The following is a 12,776-nucleotide window of genomic DNA, read 5'->3' as shown; positions in this document are numbered from 1 at the left end:
ATCCAGTTTTTCTCAGTCTTACCCCCACCCCAATGCCAACCTCATTCTACAACAGTGGCACCATATAGCATTTGTCCCTTTGTGGCTGAGATACCTCACTCAGCATAATGTCCTCCAGGGTAACCCATTTTGAATAATATTGCATGAGCCTAAGTCTTAACAGGGCTACTCTTCAGTCTCTGGAAGAAGACTTTAATTGTCTTTAATTGTTTTGCTAATTGCTTTCTGGAAGTACTGTAAAATGGGTTCATTTTGCAATTCCAGTTGTCAAATCTGTTCATCATCAAAATTGTTGATTACTAGATTTTTTAAAGGACTCCCACGGATACTGACATCTTCCAGTGTTTTATGAAAGTTATACATAAAAAAAAAGTTATATAGTGCTTTTGTTAAAGAGGCAAAGTTTGATGCCAATCCATCTTGAACCATGAGGAAGCACTCAGGGCGGCAGGAGGTTTCACCGACCGCTGGGACACACTGCTCCCGGGCGCGGATCCGTGAGGCCCACTATGCCATGATGGAGGGAGCTCCCTAGAAGATGCTGCATGGACAAGGATAGTCTGGGACACTCGTTTGCCCTGGACATTGGAGAGGCTGAGGAAGCCCCCCGCACAGGCCCAGGAGAGCTGGGGGGAACCTTCCTCCAATCTTGATGCCACATTCCTCATCATAAAGCCCTGCTTCACGAAAGATCTGTTCTGCATACAGATTGAAAAGGTACGGGAAGAGAATGTATCTTGATGAACTAACTATGCAAATATTTTTCCTTTGTTAAATATTGACCAGTTATTTTTCTTATAGATAACACTTTTCTGGAAACAAAATAATGCTTTCTACGTCCTATGGAAATCATGAACTTGGAAAAATAACAATAGTTACAGAAAGACATGGAGTCACTGTGAGTTGCCTTTGACTCAATGGCAATCAACAACAACAAACATTTCATTACAACTTTAATGAAAAGAACATATTAACTACAAACTGCTTTTGACCTTTCATTTCATTTTATAGTATAATTGTCTAGAAAAAAAATGTTAAATGACACGTAGCAAATTTCCCTGTTTAATTGCACAGATAGAAAATGTCATCACCAATTTGCCTTACTGACTGTACAGTAGAATAATTTTATTTAGATAGCTGTTATTGTCAAATATAAGAAGCAATAATAGGTGTCAAATTTTATGAAATAATTACATACTTTAAAAATAAATGCCATATATTGTTGGATTTGATTTAGATAAAAATATTTCAGAAATACTTTATATAATGGGGAGCTCTGGTTGTCTTAGTGGCAAGAAACTGCTCTGCAATCTTAAAGGTTAGCAGTTTGAGACCACCAGGTAGTTGCTCCATGGAAGACAGGCAATCTCCTACCATGCCATTAACTATCTCTGAAAACCTGCTACAGGGTCAGCTTTGGGTTGGTTCTGACTCTATGGAACACAACAATAACAACAACATAGCTTTCATAAATGCAGAGTTAATAAGTATCACAAGAACAATCTAGAATATATCATAAAAATAATCATTTTCTAATTCCATTAAATCTGATGTTAACAGTTTGTTAACATTATCTTCTTCATATCACAGGTCTTTTTTAATAGCACTAATCCCCAAAAACTAAAATAATCATTTAAAATATAAATTGCAAATAATGTTATACAGGTATGTTATTAGATTCCATTGAATCGAGTATGACCCGTAGCAACCCTATGAATAGAAGATCTGAACCTGGTCCTATCATGTACCATCCTCACACTTCCTGATTCCAAGAGCCCATTGCAGAAGCACCATGTCAATCAATCTGGTTGAAGGTCTTCCTCTTCTTTGTCAGTTCTCTACCTTTCCTGAGCATCATATCCCTCTTGAAGGAATAGCCTTTCCAGCCACATGCCCAAAGTATGTGAGATGAAGCCTCATCATCCTTGTCTCTAAAGAACACATTGGCTGCAACCTCTACAAGACATATTTGTTTGTTCTTTGGGCAGTTCATGGGATGTCCAATGCTCTTCCCCAGCATCACAGCTCAAAGGAATCAATTCTTCGACTGTCATATTTATTCATTGTCCAGCTCTCAGATGCATAACAAGTGAACAGAATGACCATGCCATCAATCAGATACAGCTTAATTCCAAATTGATGTAATTATGCCCCAATAATTTTGAGAAGTCCTTAACTACATACAGACTTTTCCAGTGCAATATGTCTCCTGATTTCCTAACTTTGGGTACCAAGGGTATTTATAGATCAAGTAAGATGCAGTTGTTGGCTGTTTCAATCTTCCCCTCATATATCATGATGTTGTCTATTGGTCCAATGGCAAGAATCTTTGTTTTCTTGACATTGAGATACAATCCGTATTCAAGGCTGTATTTCCTGATCTTCTTCAATAAGTGATTCAAGTCTTCCTCACTTTCAGCAAGCAAGGCTGTATCATCTGAAAATGCTGATTACTGATGAGTTTCCCTCTGAACCTGATGCCACATTCCTTTTCATAGATTTTAGCTTCTCAAATAATTTGCTCAGCATACAGATTGAATTGGTCTGGAGAGAGAATACAACCCTGACTCATTACCTTCTTAATTTTAAACTGCGCAGTGTTCCCTTGCTCTGTTCATGCAACAGCCTCTTGTTTAAGTATAAATTTTGCATAAGCAAAATTAAGAGCTCTAGAACAATAAAGCAACCATCACATACAAGAAAAATATTGCTGAATATCATTTAAAAAATGGCTAAACAGTACATAGATAGGGAAACTCCGGAAGTTCAAACATCATTTAGGAGAGGCTGTAGCACCAGGAATAACATTGGGGATGTCAAATTGATCCCGGATGTAAGTAGAGAATACCAGAAAAAATGTCTATTTATGCTTTATTGACTATGCAAAAGCATTTCACTGTGTGGATCATAAAATCTTTACAAGAACAAATTTTATTAATATTTGTGAACGTTGTGGAGTTTCCATTCTAATTGAAGACTTAGGGCAAGTCTGAATTGAACAATTTTTTTGATAGAGTTTTCCATCAATATGTGCTCACCTCTTGTCTCTGTGCTAAATTTTGGTCATTCTTGCTATATTTCAAATGTTTTCTAACAATAATGAACACATACTAGACCTAATATTGTATAAGTAAAGCTTTTGTATGCACGATAGAAACTACAAAAAAAATCCAATTAATTATTTTGTTGTTATGATTCCAAATTAGAAATATCTTTTAAGATACTCTGGAATTGATTTTGTTCTTATAAAGAGAAAAATCAAGACAAGAAAAACTAATTAAATTAGTATAAAAAGCAAAATAAACAAGGATGTGAACACATATCTATGAAGTAGAAGTACTGACTTGTAGGGTTTTTTTTATCAACTTTGCTATCTTTGTAGGAAAAATTTGAAAGTAAAATTCATCACCAGTAATTGAAACACTCAGGAAATCTCTTAGAAAGTTTTTATATAAGAAATTTCTACCATCACTTTTCATTGAATATACCCATGTGTTTCAAATTGTAGAGACAGGAGACAGGACACATCCCTGGCATACACCCTTCCCAATTTTGAACCATGTAGTGTTTCCTTGCTCTGTTCTGACGACCGCCTCTTGGTTTAAGTATAAGGGATGTGTCCTGTCTCCCTCCATACCTTTTCAATCTGTATGCAGAGCACATCATCCAGGAGGCTGGGCTCTATGAGAGGAATGCAGCATCAGGATTGGTGGAAGATCTATCAACAATCTGCACTATGCAGATGACACAACCCTTCTTGCTGAAACTGAGGAGGACCTGAAGTGCTTGCTGCTGAGGGCCAAGGACTGCAGCCTTCAAGATGGATTGAGGCTCAGTATCAAGAAGACAAAGATTCTCACCACTGGACCAATTGGAAGCATCAGGATGGATGGTGAAGAGATTGAGATTGTTCACAGCTTTAGTTTCCTTGGCTCCACAATCAACACTTTTGGCACCAGCAGCCAGGAAATTAAAAGAAGTATTGTGATGGGGAAAGTCTGGCACTGAAGAGCAACAGTGTGTCTCTGGAGACTAAGGTGCATCTGGTACAGGCCATGTTTTTTGCAAGCACTTGTTATCCCTCAGAGAGCTGGACAATGACCAGGGAGGATAGAAGAATTGATGCTTTTCAGCTTTGGTGTTGGAGAAGAGTGTTGAGGGTACCATGGACTGCTAAGAAAACAAACAGATTCATCCTGGAGAAGGTTAAACCGGGCTGCTCCTTGGAGGCAAGGATTCTGAGGCATTGTCTGACATACTTTGGTCATGTTGTAAGGAGAGACCGGTCCTTGGAGAGGGACATCATGCTTGGGAGGATGGAGTGCAGGTGCAGGGGGAGAAGGCCCTCTGGGAGGTGTATTGATTTGGTGACTGGGGCAATCAGGATGAGTGTGTTGGAGACAATGAGATTGGCACAGGACAGGGCTGAGTTTAGAGCTTTTGTACATAGGGTCGCTATGAGTCACAAGTGACTCGACAGCACATAACAACAACAACAGTTTCAAATTATATAATTTACATAGATTCTTTAATTGTTTTACTCAATGATTATGGTGTTAGCCTTAAAGTTGGCCTTTTAAATTCCATTACAGTTAGCCCCATCTGGTCTCCAGCTACTTTAATTGCAGGTACATGATCTTGCAAATCAGTGTGGTCTTACAAATCACCAATAGCTGTGGAATTAGGATAAGAGAAAGAATACTTCCCACACTGGGAAGCAAGACTTGAGGCAAACATAACTTGTGGCACCAAGAGTTGAGGGAGATTGGAGTAAGACCTTGGTTAGAGTGAGACCTTCGTGATGATGGTAGAGAGACTATGGCATTGCTGTAGAGAAACTGGCCAGGTGTGACTTGAGGCTTCTTATATTTGTGCTGGCCACAGTTAAAAAAAGGTTTTTTGGCGTTCTTACTGTATGCTTGAAGGAGAAGCTGACTTACAATTGCTCTGAGACAAAGCTTGCTGTTGATTTTAGATTTAACTTCTGAACTGAAACCAGAGCCTGGATTAATTGAGGAATTATGCCTTGGAACTTTTGCTAAAACCTGGACTTTTTTTGGGTGATATTATTTGCCTCCTCTACTCTCCATCTTTCTTCCCTCTTATTCTCAGTATACACATTCTCAGTACAACTGTGAGTCTGTGAGTAAACAACAAATAAATGAACATTTTGCTCCTGGTGGGGCTATACAGTCACCATGCAGCTGGGCTATGCACTCTGTATCTGCTTTCTATTCTGGGGCAGAGAAAGGCTGTGTTATTCCCACTCCCTCTGGCCTTTTCAGGAAAACAAAAAACAGTGCTCCAGGAATTTATGGAATACCTTTTGACACATTTCATCAAATTGATGCTGCTCTGGACAGCTCACTTATTTATGCCAAGAAACCTGGAGGACAACTACATGGCCAACTGACTGGAAAAGGTCTATATTTATTTCCATACCAAAGAAAGATGACTTGAAATAGTGTGGAAATTATCAAACAATAATATCACATACAAGCAAGATATTGCTAAAAAGTAAACAAAAAGTTGAGGGGAATTGGAAGAATCTGGTGTGAAAAACAATGTATTCAACTTTTATAACTAAAATAGTGTAATTTAAAAAAATATATATACCAGAAGGATTATAACAATACATCAGCAAGGAACAGCCAGATGTGCAAGGTGAATTTAGAAGAGGTTGTGGAACCAAAAAAAAAAAAATAGAAAAATCGGGCTGAGGAACAGTGAAGGAGAAGAAGACCCAAGATAAGATGCATCGATTGAGTAACTCAGGTGATAGGGGTAGGTGTGTTGGAGTCAGTGAGACTGACTCAGGATAGGCCAGGGTTCAGAACTATTATACATTAAATCACTATGAGTTCCAGGCATCTTTATGGCTTACAACAACAAAAACAACCTCATATGAAATAGAAGTAATGCTTAAGATAGTCTAGAAATCCTTAGAACAGTATACTGAGAAAGGACTTCCAGAAGTTTAAGGTAAATTTAGAAGAGATGGCAGTGCTAGTGATATCATTGCTGATGGCATATGGATGCTGCCTGAAAACAAAGACTATCAGAAAACTGTCTATTTGTGTTTTATTGATGGTAAAAAGCCAATTTGACTGTGTGGATCATAAAAAATTATGGATATAATTGATAGGAAGGAGAATTCCAGAATACTTCATTGTACTCACATAAGCCTCAGAATAGAAAATATTATTTTTATTAATATCATAAATTTACTTCTAGTTACATATTATAAAATGATAATACTTTATGAAAACTTCTGTTGATATCATAAATATGGTATTTTCCAACTTTGTAGAAATTTCAGAATGCTAATGTTCTCAAAGCAGGAGTGGCATCCACTTCTGAAATAGCGTGCCTCTGGAAACTCTATGAACTTGAAGAAATTAGGAAAGCTATACAAATTATCAGGTCTTTGATTCACAGGGTTGCTATGAGTCATTTATGACTTAACAAAAGTATATCACTTAACAAAAACAACAATGGTCTCAAAACCCAATTTCTTTCTAGATATTTAAATGATGACACACAGAAGACATGAATCACTAGTTTTTATGCTTAAGGAGTGGCAGTTAATTTCTCTGTATCAACCTCAGGTTCCTCCAATCTGTAAAAGGGATGAGTTACTGTTCACTATCCATACAAACTATGGAAATTGTAATTAGTAGTATTTTCAAACATATTTTGAAATTTAAAATTTAATGGAAGTATGAAATTTATATTTATTTTTGAATCATCTATTTGTGTATCTTTTAAAATGTAACTTAAGAGAAATATTGTTTAAAATAAATTAAATAATTCAATTGAAACTCAACATCAAGAAGACAAAAAATCCCATCAATGAGCAAACGGGCAGCACCATGATGGATGGAGAGGAGATTAAAGTTGTTAACAATTACAGCTTGCTTGGCTCCATAATCAATACCCTTAACACCAGCAGTCAGGAAATCAAGAGATGAACTACGTTTGAAAAATCTGCTGTCAGGGATGTCTCCAGAGTCCTGAAAAGCAACAATGTCAGTCTAGAGACTAAGGTGTGCCTAATTTAGGACATGGTCTTCACAATAACTTGCTATGCGTTAGAGAGCTTTACAATGATGAAGGATTACAGAAAAATTGATGCCTTTGGATTGTGGTGCTGGAGAAGAGTCTTGAACATACCATGGACTACCATGAAAACAAAACGGTATGTCTTGGAGAGGGTGAAACCAAGTTTCTCCTTGGAGGCTAGGATTTTGAAGATCTGTCTCACGTACTTTGGGCACTTGTCCAGGGGAGATTAGTCCTTGGAGAAGGACATCATACTTTGAAGGGTGGAAGGCCAGATCAGGACAGGAAGACCTCAAATGAGATTGACTGATGCAGTAACTGGGACAATGGGGTTGGTGTGTCAGAATTAGTGAGACTGCTCAGGATAGGGCAGGGTTCAGAGCTGCTGTACATAGGGTCACTATGGGTCACAAGAAACTCAACAGCACATAAAAATAAACAACAATATGTTAATTATAAAAGACAGAAGTTGTGATAGATATAAAATATTCAATAGCATAAAGATCTAATACTTTTGTGATAATTTTAATTCAGGCTTTATCTGTGCTTTTTTTCAATTTTTCTCCTACCTGCTACTGAAGAGTTAATAAATTTTTGTGATTTGGAAAATACTATTTTTTATTGCTGGTAACCAGCAATTTATAATACAAGTGATGAATTCGTCTAACTTCTCATTAATCTATGATCCAGTAACCAAATAGTTTTTGTGGTGGATAGCAAATGTCTCTCTTTTTAAATTATTTTATGGCAAAAAGGGAATTCAAACTTATTTGTCTATATTTTCTCTCAATCCTAGGATGGGACAAAGTACCTTTGAATACTTTATCCAAGCTATACCATCTTTATATTGTATCCATTTCACTATCAAGATTTATCTAATGGCTGCCTATCAAAATGAATCAAGTTCATTTTTATAATTATTTTTAAATATACATCAAAGTTAGTACCTTTTATACAATTTTTCAGAGTATATTTCTACTCTCTATGTGGAAATATAGTATGCGAATATATCTCTATGTGAAATATACTCTCTCTATTTCTTCTACGCACTACTAATATTTTAAATGCATTATCAACAATAAACATGAAAACAAAACAGAAAAGATGAATAGATGACTGATTGTTGTTGTTGTTGTTATGTGCCATCGAGTCGTTTGCGACTCATAGCGACAACAGCACTAAACCCTGTTCTATCCTGTGCCAATCTCATTGCCTCGGACACACCCATCCCGATTTCCCCAGTTACTGAATCAATCCACCTCATAGAGGGTCTTCCCCTCCTGTGCTGTCCCTCTACTCTACCCAGCATGATGTCCCTCTCTAAAGACCTGTCTTTCCTTACAACATGTCCAAAGTATGTCAGACGAAGCCCCAGAATCCTTGATAGTAGTCAAAATACTGACTTTAACATCATGCTCTTTTGTGCAAATTATTTACAACATTCAATTAATTTTACACACACAGATCAATATTCAAGTATATATTTATTCTGACCAAAATTAACTAAGGTTGGATTATGTTGTTCACATTCAAAATAATATTATCTGATAAATTATTCCATAAGGAAAAAAAAGAAAACAAAAATCCCCATGACAATGAGATCTATGAACACCAAGACAAAAGGGAAAGAAACAGGCAAATCACATTCCTTGAAAAAAGTTCTACAAGTGTGCAATCAGTACATGGAAAAATGTTCAGCATAATTACTTATTGTTGTTTTTGCTGTTGTTAGGTGCTTCTGAATTGAACGTGACTCATAGTGACCCTATCAACAACAGATCTGAGCCCTTTTCTATCTCATGTCATCTTCAATGTAGCTGGCACATTTGAGCTCATTTGCTGCATTAACTGTTCCAATTCATTTTGTTGAAGATCTTCCTCTGTTTTCTGGACCCTTCACTTTTCCAAACATAATATCCCTGTCCAAGAAATAACTTCTCATTAAAGCATGCCCAAGTTACATAAGACAAAGCTTCACCAAATTTCCTCCAAGAAGCACTTTGCCTACACTGTCTCAAAGATATTTTTTTTTTGCGTTCCAAGGAATACTTACTTAGTAGTCTTTTTCACCACCACAACTCACAGGGATCAATTCTTCTTCTGTCATCCTTATTCCATGTCCACCTCTCAAATGTGTACAAAAAGGTAGGTATGGATATATGACACATCCCTGGCATACACCCTTCCCAATTTTGAACCATGCAGTGTTACCCTGCTCTGTTCTGAAGACTGCCTCTTGGTCCAAGAATAGGTTTTGCATTAGCACGATTAAATGTTCTGGGATTCCCAGTCTTTTCAGAGTCAGCCACGGTTTGTTATGAACCATGCAGTCAAATGCCTTTGTATAATCAATGAAACACAGATAGACATTCTTCTGGTATTTCTTGCTTTCAGCTAAGATCCATCTGACATCAGCTATAATATCCCTAGTACCATGACTCCTTCTAAACCCAGCCTGGACTTCTGGCAGTCATTTTTGGATAATCTTCAGTAGAATCTTGCTTGCATGTGAAATCAATGCTATTGTTCTGTAGTTTCCACACTCTGTTGGGTCACCTTTCTTTGGAATGGGAACAAATATTGACCTCTTCCAGTCAGTTGGCCAAGTGGTTGGTTGTTCTTCAGATTTCTTGGACCAACTTGGTGAGCACATCCAGGGCATCATCCGTTAGCTGAAATATGTCAATAGGTATATTCCTGGGGCCTTATTTTTTACTATTTCCTTCAAAACAACTTGAACTTTTTCCTTCATCACCATAGGCTCTTGCTCAAATGTTATTTCATTAAATTTTTCTGTGTCTGCCAATTCCTTTGGAGACAATGACTCAGTGTGTACAAAGCAACTGAAAATACCATGGTCTGGATCAGGCACAGCTTAGTTTTCAAACTAACATCGTAGCTTTTCAGTAATTTGGAAAGGTCACTGACAGCAGACTTTCTTAAAACAGTATGTCTACTGATCTCCTGATAGCTAATTACTCCTTAGGAAAGTTAATAAAATCTCAGTAAGATATTATTTCACATCTATAATGGTTATTTGACAGGGAGCATTTGTGACCTATTGGCAAGAAGCTGCACTGCAACTTTAAAGATGCATGGTTCAAATGCACTAGCTGCTCCATGGGAGAAGGTGGGCAATTTCCCCCATGCATTTATCTGCCTCTTAAAACCTACCAGAGGGTCAGCTATGGGTCAGTTCCAGAATACTTGACTGTATTCAAGTGAAACCTGTAGTCAGAACAGGAAACAGTCCTCGGAACATAGCAAGAAAACTCTCTATAGTTCAAAATCAGGAAAGAAGTTCATTAAGGATTTGTTTGGTCTCCATACCTTTTGATCTACATACAGAACAGATCATTTGGGAAGCTGGACTTTATGAGGAGGAATGTGGCATCAGGTTTAGGGGGAAACTCATCAGCAACCTACATTATGTAGATGATACAACCTTGCTTGCTGAGACCGAGGAGGACCCGCGTGCTTGCTGCAAAAGGCCAAAAGTTATAGTCTTCAATAAGTATTGAAGCTCAACATCAAGAAAACAAAGATTCTCACCACTGGGTCAACTGACAGCACCATGAAAAATGGAGAAAAGATTGAGGTTGTTAACAATTTCAGCTTGTTCGGCTCCACAAGCAACACTCTAGAAAATAAAAAAAAAAATTAAAAAATTAAAAAAAAATTACACTGGGAAAGATCTAATGTCAGGAACCTCTCTTAAATGCTAAATAGTAATGATATATGTATAGAGACTAAATATCCAGGTCATGGTCTTCGCAATTATTTGCTGTATCAGAGAGCTGGACAATGACTAAGAATGACAGAAGAAGAATCAATACCTTTGAGTTAAGGTGCTGAGAAGAGTATTGAACATATCTTGGACCACCAAGAGAACAAATAGGACTGTTTTTGAGACTGAAACCAAGTTTCTTCTCAGAGGCAAGATTTTTTTTTATTAATTAATTTCAATGAACATCTACAGAGATTTCTGATTTCCATTCATTCATTTTCTCCCTGCCCACTCCATCTCCACCCCCAGTTCGCTTCTCTCCTTGAAAAGCAAAACTCCTTCATTGGTACACAATTCCTGCCACACACCCCCACCCCCACCCCCAACCCAAGTATACTCCACTCTGCAACCCTCATGCAGGACTCTTATGATAATCGTAATTCCCTAAAATATATTACTTTTAAACTATTCTCTCCCGCATCAGCTTCAATGCAGTAAACATAATTTATCCAGGTTTTCTCAGTATTACCCCCACCCTGATTTCAGCCTCATTCTACAACAGTGGCACCATATAGTATTTGTCAAGGATTTTTTAAGCTCTGTCTCACATAATTTGGGGACATAGCCAGAAGGGCCTCATGCTTTGAAAGTGTGGAGGGACAGTGCAGCAATGGAAGAGCCCAAATAAGATGGATTGACACAGTAACGAAGGTCATGGGTATAGGTGTGTCAGAGTCAGTGAGATTGACTTAGATACAACAGGCATCAAAGCTACCATACAAAGGGTTACTATGAGTCACAGTTGACTTGATGGCACAAAACACCACCACCACAACCACCATCAATGGTGATGAGAAGTCCTGGATGCACAGTGGTAACATATTAGACTTTTAGCAAAAGTTTTCATTTTAAATTCACCAAGTGATCTGGGGAAGAAAGAGATATGCTCATCTCCTATGAAAATTAAATCCTCAGAGAACCAATGATAGTCACTCACTAGCTATTGAAACTGAGTAGCTGTTAGTGTTTTTTTTTCTCTTTTTGCATATTTTAATTTTTATGCAAAGTTCATAATAATAATAAAAATAAATAAAAATACAAGCATTTTTTGATGAAACTTGAATTCTTATAAGTTGATGGTAGGTAATCAAAACAAGCTCTCTCTCTTTGTAGAAACAGTCTGATAAATTATTAAAGATATTAAACATAATGATACAAAATAACACTTTGATTCTTAAGCTTAAACCCAAGAGAAATTATAACATATGTCCACAGATGTTTATAAAATCAGTAATGATGATATTGTAATAGTGGATAAAAATTATAAATTACCATCAGCAAAGGAAAAACGCTGTAGTTTCCCTTGGTTAAAATCAACTAGTGGTTCCACAAAAGAAAGTTGGGCAATCTTTTAAAAATATTTACAGTTTCAGAAACCCAATGCAGGTTTGAGTGAATAGGACCAGTCTCAATAGCAGTGAGTGAATGAGAAAAAGTGAATAAAATTATAAGGGTTTTGGTGGAATAGTGTATAATGTGTCAAGATGCTAAACAAAATGTTAGTAGTTTTAATCCACCTGGTTCTCGAGAGGAAAAAGATGGATTGTCATCTCTTATAAAGATTTATTATCTTGGAAACCTATTGTGGTATGAGTTAAAATAAATAGTAAATGAGTATGTATAACTAAACAACATAATATTATTCAACTACAAGAAAGAAATGAAATACTGATACATGCTCCAAAATGAGCTATCCTTGAAAACCATATAGTAAGTGAGAGAATCTAACACAAAATATTGGATATTGTATAAGAGCTGGGAAAGTCTGCTGTTAGGGACTTCTCCAAAGTACTGAAGAGCAACAGTGTCTCTCTGGAGACTAAGGTCTGCCTGATATAGGCCATGGTTTTTGCAATCACTTGTTATGCATCAGAGTGTTGGACAATGACTAGGGAGGATAGAAGGAGAATTGACGCCTTTGAGCTGT

The 12,776-nt window shown here is 37.1% G+C and overlaps 1 pseudogene; it reads right to left on the bottom strand.

Annotated features, from left to right (window-relative positions):
* Positions 1-12,776, bottom strand: part of LOC102865949 — a 23,488-nt pseudogene that overhangs the window by 1,697 nt on the left and 9,015 nt on the right.

This window comes from Elephantulus edwardii, unplaced genomic scaffold (assembly GCF_000299155.1).
Source record: "Elephantulus edwardii isolate Elephantulus edwardi_28Jun2011 unplaced genomic scaffold, EleEdw1.0 scaffold00107, whole genome shotgun sequence".
Taxonomy (NCBI): Eukaryota; Metazoa; Chordata; class Mammalia; order Macroscelidea; family Macroscelididae; genus Elephantulus; species Elephantulus edwardii.
This window is presented reverse-complemented; position numbering and strand designations above follow the sequence as displayed.